The 6,127-nt window shown below is 47.6% G+C and overlaps 1 protein-coding gene across 2 annotated transcripts in view; it reads left to right on the top strand.

The window, feature by feature from the left end:
• The first annotated feature begins 1,078 nt into the window (after positions 1–1,078).
• The window catches only part of EIF2S1 (eukaryotic translation initiation factor 2 subunit alpha), a 32,193-nt gene continuing 27,144 nt past the window's right edge, over positions 1,079–6,127 (top strand). The window contains exon 1 of one of the 2 annotated variants that reach the window (XM_085889129.1): positions 1,079–1,214. The gene's annotated coding sequence lies outside the window, so the exon portion shown is untranslated. Of the gene's footprint in view, positions 1,215–1,403; positions 1,426–6,127 lie in introns of those variants that run through there. The other variant, XM_085889130.1, reaches the window with a different exon arrangement.

The raw sequence follows: 6,127 nt of genomic DNA, 5'->3' as shown, positions 1-6,127 counted from the left end.
AATAAACTTCAGATTTGCTTTCTGCTCACGACTCATAGCGCGATGACTCAGACGAGACAAAGTGTAAAGCACGACCTGTAAAAAATCACACAATGAGCGCAGTCAACCATCACCAATCATATATATTTCTGGAATGTTGCGAAAGACCGTGACACAACCCGTTCATTCAAGTTGTGTAAGTGGAGCACACAGCAGACTCAGTCCCGTTACTTTTTAGACGGACGTCGTATTGACTGCTCTTGACGTTTGCACGTGGTACACACTTGAGAGCCTCGTTGGTATGCATTGCTGTCTACGCTGTCGCTGATGATTCGCCAAGAAGTGATGAAACCGGTCCGGTAGCTGAGGGGAGTGTATAGCATTGGGATTCTCATGTGTGTACTTTGTGTGAACGTTTTTATAGTTATTGAGGAACTCTGGGAAGGGTTCGAAACAGCGTAGCACTTACCTTGTGTAAGTCTTCTCGGGTTGCTTTATGCAGCTACTTTGGCTCGAGGAGCATGGGATGGGTCAATCATATATATATATATATATATATATATATATATATATATATATATATATATATATATATATATATATATATATATTGTACACACACACACACACACACACACACACACACACACACACACACACACACACACACACACACACACACACACACGTACGTGACACGTGACACGTGAAATAATCCAAGAAAAGACCTATTGAAAGTTTGATGATATTTTTGAACATTTAACAATGTATAACACTGATTACTAAAAATTCCATTAAAAAAAATTCGTGATTCAAAACGTTGGCGTTTCTTGGACTTTTGTGAGTGTCTCGTTCCAAGAACAATTTAATTTGAACGCCCCACGTGAGTCGCAAACGTCATCGTGTAACTTTTGCGCCTAGTAAGATGGCGGACGGTTTTTGCTTCAACAGCGAATCGAGGTGATGCCACTGCTCGAGAAATCGATTTTATAATTAACAGTGAATGTTGTTTTTTTTTAGTATCTGATGATGTTTTGTCAGTGAGACGGAAACGTCAATGATATAAACATCATCAGGAAATAAGGAAGAATTTTTTTTTTAATTTGACATTTGAACCCGGAAGTGGTTTTCAAGGCTCCCACGTGGGATTTATGTGTCCGTGTGGTCGCGGCCTTGAAAGTGCGGAATATCAATAGGAAGAAGAAGAAGAAAGACGGAGAAAAAAAAACCTTCACGTGAGTTGAGTCTTCATAATTGTGGCGATGTTGACGATGTTCGAGTCGTGTTTTGCCCGGTGGAACCATTTAATGGTGACGTGCTTGGGTCTCAGGTTGTTGCGTCAGTTGAAGACGCCTCTCGTACTCGGATCCGCCGATAAAACATCCTTGTTCTCACGACGCGTTTTACTACAACCTCCTGACTTTTAAAACGGAAAGGAAGATGAAGGTAAATCTCGTAAATACATTTACAGCCCAAAGCCTGGAACTGGGTTCCCATCATACCAGTGAGGCCCTCGGCCGCACACCCTCGGTACTTTCTCAATGATTAATTGGGAAGATTTGTGGATTCGTATCGAGTTCTCTCAAAAACGTTACAATGGCGGAGAACAAGAAATTCCTCACTTCGAGCAATTTCAATGGATGATCCCAGTCCACGGTCGGACCCTGTTGTGGGTTATGATGTGGTCCCTTTGTGTGCAACACGTTCAATGGTTCCCCCATGATGAGAGGGATTTATTTCCATACCGTCAATAATCGTCGCAGGCAACACCAAGATCCCCCACCCCCCCTCCCATGGCAACACCAAGATCCCCCACCCCCCCTCTAATGGCAACACCAAGATCCCCCACCCCCTCTCCCATGGCAACACCAAGATCCCCCACCCCCCCTCTCCCATGGCAACACCAAGATCCCCCACCCCACCCCCTCCCAAGGCAACACCAAGATCCCCCACCCACCCCTCCCATGGCAACACCAAGGTCCCCCACCCCCTCCCATGGCAACACCAAGGTCCCCCCACCCTCCCATGGCAACACCAAGGTCCCCCACCCCCTCCCATGGCAACACCAAGGTCCCCCACCCCCTCCCATGGCAACACCAAGGTCCCCCACCCCCTCACATGGCAACACCAAGATCCCCCACCCCACCCCTCCCATGGCAACACCAAGATCCCCCACCCCACCCCCTCCCATGGCAACACCAAGATCCCCCACTCCCCTCCCTCCCATGGCAACACCAAGATCCCCCACCCCACCCCCTCCCATGGCAACACCAAGATCCCCCACCCCACCCCCTCCCATGGCAACACCAAGATCCCCCACTCCCCTCCCTCCCATGGCAACACCAAGATCCCCCACCCCATCCCCTCCCATGGCAACACCAAGATCCCCCACCCCACCCCCTCCCATGGCAACACCAAGATCCCCCACCCCACCCCCTCCCATGGCAACACCAAGATCCCCCACCCCACCCCCTCCCATGACAACACCAAGATCCCCCACCCCATCCCCTCCCATGGCAACACCAAGATCCCCCACCCCACCCCCTCCCATGGCAACACCAAGGTCCCCACCCCCTCCCATGGCAACACCAAGATCCCCCACCTCACCCCCTCCCAAGGCAACACCAAGATCCCCCACCCCACCCCCTCCCAAGGCAACACCAAGATCCCCCACCCCACCCCCTCCCAAGGCAACACCAAGATCCCCCACCCACCCCTCCCATGGCAACACCAAGGTCCCCCACCCCTCCCATGGCAACACCAAGGTCCCCCACCCCCTCCCATGGCAACACCAAGGTCCCCCACCCCCTCCCATGGCAACACCAAGGTCCCCCACCCCCTCCCATGGCAACACCAAGATCCCCCCTCACATGGCAACACCAAGATCCCCCACCCCACCCCCTCCCATGGCAACACCAAGATCCCCCACCCCCTCCCATGGTAACATCAATATCCCCCACCCCCTCCCATGGCACCACCAAGATCCCCCACCCCCTCCCATGGCAACACCAAGATCCCCCACCCCCTCTCCCATGGCAACACCAAGATCCCCCACCCCCTCCCATGGCAACACCAAGATCCCACCCCCCTCCCATGGCAACAAAAGTACCGACAACGGGATGGCCGAGGGCACAAGCTTGGGTTCGAATCCTGACCCAGCTTCCCAGTGTTTCACAGGCAGGGCGATTCATCAATGTATCTGCCGTCCCTCGGATGGACGTTAAACTGGGTGTCCCGTATGCCAGCGTTAGTTGGTGGACGTGGAAGATCCCAGGGTGTCCTTCGCAAAGATTAGGCGAGCTATCACCGGCATCCTGAACAAATTACAAATTCCTGCTCTGACAGTAGAAGGGAAATGTGTGTTTCTGAAATGTTTTGGTTTTTTGGCGATTCACTGCAAGAGTGAATGGGTAAATTCAGAAATACCCATTTTCCTACCCACACAGATATCACAAAGATTTTAATTTAATCTATTTATTTAATTTTTTATATTCATTTTGCCTAGTGATGAGAAACCAAATTATTCTCGTATTTAGTATTATATCTGGACCCCTTTCTGCCGCAATATATCCTTTTAAATAAAGATTATTTTAAAGATAGATACATCTAAGATTATCTTAAAAATATATCTTTGAAAAAAAAGGGATGGATATGTTTGCTCAAAGGACTTGTTGAAACATAATTATAATTGGCATCTCCAAACATGTGAACATAAAATAAAAGCAGGAATACATCGTCGTCCTCTTTCTCGTAGGTTTCATTGTGACGTTTGCTCAGAGATCTTAATTTAAGAGAGATGCTGTATTAAAACCACCTTCACAAACCTGCCAACCCTACCGATTTTCGAGGATATCTTCCAGCGACCGATTTTACATGCTTAATCCACCGTTTTTTAAAATTCAGGGAAAATTTTTTTTTTAATCTGAGTTACAGAATACGATACTGTACAGTACCTTGCAGTTTACGTTTTTCCGTCGTCTATGCGCGTGTCTACACCGTTACATGCGTCTGCTATCGTTAATCTGATAATTATCTGCCCTTAGTTTAGTGATAGCAGACGCGCGTAACCGCCTGGTGTCGCTAGCGTCGCACGGTCAAGTGGACAACAACAAAGCCATTTTTTGCGCGGATGCTTTCACAACAATCACAATGGACACGCCTGAAAAGAAAAAGCCACGTTTGCGGTACGACAATGTTTTCAAGGACGAGTGGACAAAAGAACATTCGTGGATCAAGGCATCGCGGAAAGGTATGAAGCACGCGTTCTGTGAACTGTGCAGGACTGATATATCTGTGTCTCACAGCGGCTACGGAGCTACGGAGATATCTCTCAGCATGTAGTTCGTTTGAAGATACACAGTGAAATATCAGTGTAATTATTTTTGAAGTGGCCACATACATGTAATGCATCTGATTCTGTGGTGAATATGTCGTTTTTATTGAGGAAATCATGTGGTCTAAATGCAGGATAATGCACTATTTTGCCATTTTTGTTACTTGTTTCAAAAATGTCATGTATTGAAGTGCCAGTGTAATTATTTTGGAAGCTGTTACTTGTTGCACATAATTAATTTGACAAGTCGGCCAGATTTTGCTGTTGTAAATAGTTGATTTTATTGAGGCTATAAAGTGGTCTAAAATGCAGGAGAGTGCACCATTTTTTCAAAAATTTTCCAGGGGGCATGCCCATGTGTCGCGCAAAAATCTACCGATTTTCATTCCAAAAGGTTCTCTGGTATGCCTTCAATCACAGAAACAAAAACTAGAAGGGCACTCGGTAGAGCACATACCTCCACCACATAATGCCTGATATATGAGAACATAACTGACCCAATACATTTTTGAAATATCATGCTCTGTATCGTTTTTTGGCTCTAGCTCTCAATCACTTTAATAATTTATAAAAAAATTAGCTTTTCTGCATTTATATCTTCACCAAAATTGAACCAATTCTTCCTTGTCACTCACCCAACATATCCACCAAATTTTGTCCGGATCCATTTTCAACTTTTTGAGATATCGTGCTATGTATCATTTTTGGCCCTTTCTCTCAATGGTGAAGAATCACTTTAAAAATTCCAGTCTCTGCATCCGGATCTTCACTAAAATCTAATCAGTTCGTCCTTGTCACACACCGAGCCGGTCCACAAAATTTCATCTGGATCCGTCCACAACTTTTTGAGATATCCTGTACGCAGACAAACAGGGGTGAAAACATAACCTCCTTCATCTTCGGTGCCAGAGGCAACAGCACTCAGGAGAACGACTCCTGAAGTTTTGCGCCAATTTAAGATGGCAGACAGTTGGCTTCAACATTGATGATAGGATAGCCCACTGTTTGAGATATCCATTTTGTAAATATCAGTGATTATATATATATATATATATATATATTGTTGCGGATTCGCGCCCGCCGGCGTGCGACGGCCACGTAACTCGAATCGCGGCACGTCGCCCACCGGACGGACAATCCAGTCGTGACCCTCTCGGACTAACGCCGGGAACCAGTCACGGGTGGACCTTTCGGTCTCACCGCGATCGAGCCAATCAGCCCCCGCGTGGGATAGGGTTGCTCGCCAAATTCGAACTACCTAAGTACCCACGCGGAGGGTAGACCGGGCGATCGCACCTCGCCGCAGGTCGACTTCGGACACGGGCCACTTAAGCGACCCGTTCCGTACTATCAGAATAACCGAGCGGTGTTATCGTCGACCTCGACGGTTCGATTAATTATCGGGCGTATTCAGCCCACTACCAACCCTTTACGTGAAGCAAGATGGGGATTCAATGGAGGAAAAGACGAAGCGAAGCGGGTAACAGTTCAACAATAAAGCACATTTATTCTCGGCACACGGGAAGCACACAAATACAATTCCACCAAATGCACACAAAAAAAAGAAAACACAATTCCATTTACACAAAAAGCAAACATAAAAGTGAAAACACAGTGCAGAGCTAATACCGACTACCGAGCACACGGCAACACTTATACAATTCTACTTCACAGACGGCGCCGACAACACATACCCAAAACCAAGGAAAAGAAATCCCCCAAGAATGAGGTAGGCCTGAGGCCGAGACCGGGTCGGGCCTACCCGTCTGGTGATGAGACGCGGAGCGGCGATGGCCCCGCAACCCGCGGGCCTCG

The sequence above is a fragment of the Eptatretus burgeri genome, chromosome 7, assembly GCF_056783735.1.
Source record: "Eptatretus burgeri isolate ZD-2024b chromosome 7, Ebu_testis_v1, whole genome shotgun sequence".
NCBI classification, from domain to species: Eukaryota; Metazoa; Chordata; class Myxini; order Myxiniformes; family Myxinidae; genus Eptatretus; species Eptatretus burgeri.
Note: the sequence above shows the minus strand (reverse complement) of the source record. Positions and strands in the feature narration are given on the sequence as shown.